Here is a 2,066-nt window from a genome sequence, read left to right on the forward strand (position 1 = left end):
TGCTGCTCGTAAAAAGTTTCAAAATAAATAAAGCACAAGTAGAACTGTTTAAGGAAGTGCCCCAGAACTGTTTAAGTATCAGTCTTAATAATAGACTTGTTCCTTGCCAATTGTTTATCTTTAGTAACTCTAAGGCCATGGTCAGGCCTGCCTGGAGCCAAAGGTTAGACCTTACATTTGTCAAAGAGACAGCTCTTGACCCCATTTGGCTTTTGACCTTGTGGCTTATTAGACATTCCCTCTAAAATTCAGGCAAGTGTTCTTTGTTACAAATTGCAAACTGAGGCTTCTCTGGCTAATGTCCTATAAAAGAAGCAGACAAGATTTAAGCCTAGTTTTTTTTTTTGTTTGTTTGTTTTTTATTTTGAACACTATTTCACACCTTAGTACCTTGTCAAGAAATCCATGAGGAATAATAGAAGAATATTTGTTGTTCTTACCAATGTGTTCTTGCAAACCTAAATTAGTAATGGGTTAAGCTGAATGGACACAAAATAAACTCCTCATTAGATGATTGATGAGATTGCAAATGTAAGCATAGAAATGATGTCGTAAACATCGAAGAGAATTTTCCAGTGGGGTTCCATAGGGATATGCTATAATCTCACTCCTTTTTAAATTATAACTTAATTATTTTGCACAACTCTTGTATAAGCTTAATGTATTCTCCCTTATCTACAAAAATCAGGAATATAATATTTCTTTTATGTGTAGATGACATTTTATGACAGTGATTTTTAACTTTTTTTTTTTTTTTTAAGGAAATGGACCTCTTTGAGAACCTGGTAAAAGTGATTCATCTTCTCCCCAGGCAGAGAGTGGGGGCGGTGGAGGTGGGGGAGCGAGGAAGGAAACGGGGAGCATGGTTATAGCACTTACTCATCAAATTTTGCGCATCATGTAAAGGATTCAAGTGACCCACTTGAAGGACATTCAGGGAAAGAACCCCCAGTATAAAAAACAAAACAAACAAACAAGCAAATAAACTACAGAGCAACTGTTAAAAAAGGACATCATCTTTGGTCAATGTCCCAAACATTTAACTTTCTTAAAACCAGTTATTCAGGATTAAGTCTTTGAATTGTTAATCCTATAAACCTACCTAGTAAATTAACTCAGGTTGGATAGTTAATGAGTAAGTATCATTACCAAAATATTTAAATAGTTCCTGTTCTGGTTACTACTTTGAACTCCCATTAGTCCCCAACTATTAATCTGCCCCAGCTCCCAGGATACCTAGGACCATTCCATGATCCAGCAATGAGAAAATTGAAGTCCTGTACAACAGGGACCTCCAGGATGCAGTGCCAACACTAAGACCATCATTGATGCTGATTAGTCAGCTATGAAATATTTTGAATATCACCCCTGATTTTATCCATCTGTTTTTTTTCCCAAAGATAATAATCTACCTGGAAGGAGGAAAAGAACCTTAGGGACTTTTTTTAGCCTATTAAAATTAAAGTTGACTTTAACCTGAATTTTTAAGAGTAGGATGCCAAAAATATTATTCACAGGTTAATTTTCTGCTGGGAATTCAAGAAATGGAAGGAAAGGAAGTTTGGGAGAAGCAGATACTGGGTAGTTTGGGGCAATGGGTAAGTTAAACGGAATATATCTTTAGGCTATGTATAAAGGAGTATACCCATTGCTGTTGAGTCATTTCCAACTCAGCAACATATAGGAGACAATAGAACCGCCACAGGGTTTCAACGGCTGTAATCTTTATGGAAGCAGACTGCCACATCTTCCTCCCATAGAATGGCTGGTGGGTTCAAACTGTGGACCTTTGGGTTAGCAGCTGAGTGCTTAACTATTGAGCCACCTATTTGATTGCTTAGACTGTTGTCCTCTGGGAAACTACTTCGCCCTCATTAGCTGATTCTGGCAAGGCTTCTATTCCTGTTCCTCACTTCCCAACCTAAAGGAATATTATAATGTTCTTGCTTTTTTTTTTTGGTGACAGTAACGTGTTAAGGAGTAAACATATAAACCAAGGAATCAGCCAATCAGAATCCTTCCCTATAGTAATATGTTGATGATAGGAGAAGGAAGCTCTCTTTGGA

The sequence above is a fragment of the Trichechus manatus genome, unplaced genomic scaffold (genome assembly GCF_000243295.1).
Source record: "Trichechus manatus latirostris isolate Lorelei unplaced genomic scaffold, TriManLat1.0 scaffold00074, whole genome shotgun sequence".
Classification (NCBI taxonomy): domain Eukaryota; kingdom Metazoa; phylum Chordata; class Mammalia; order Sirenia; family Trichechidae; genus Trichechus; species Trichechus manatus.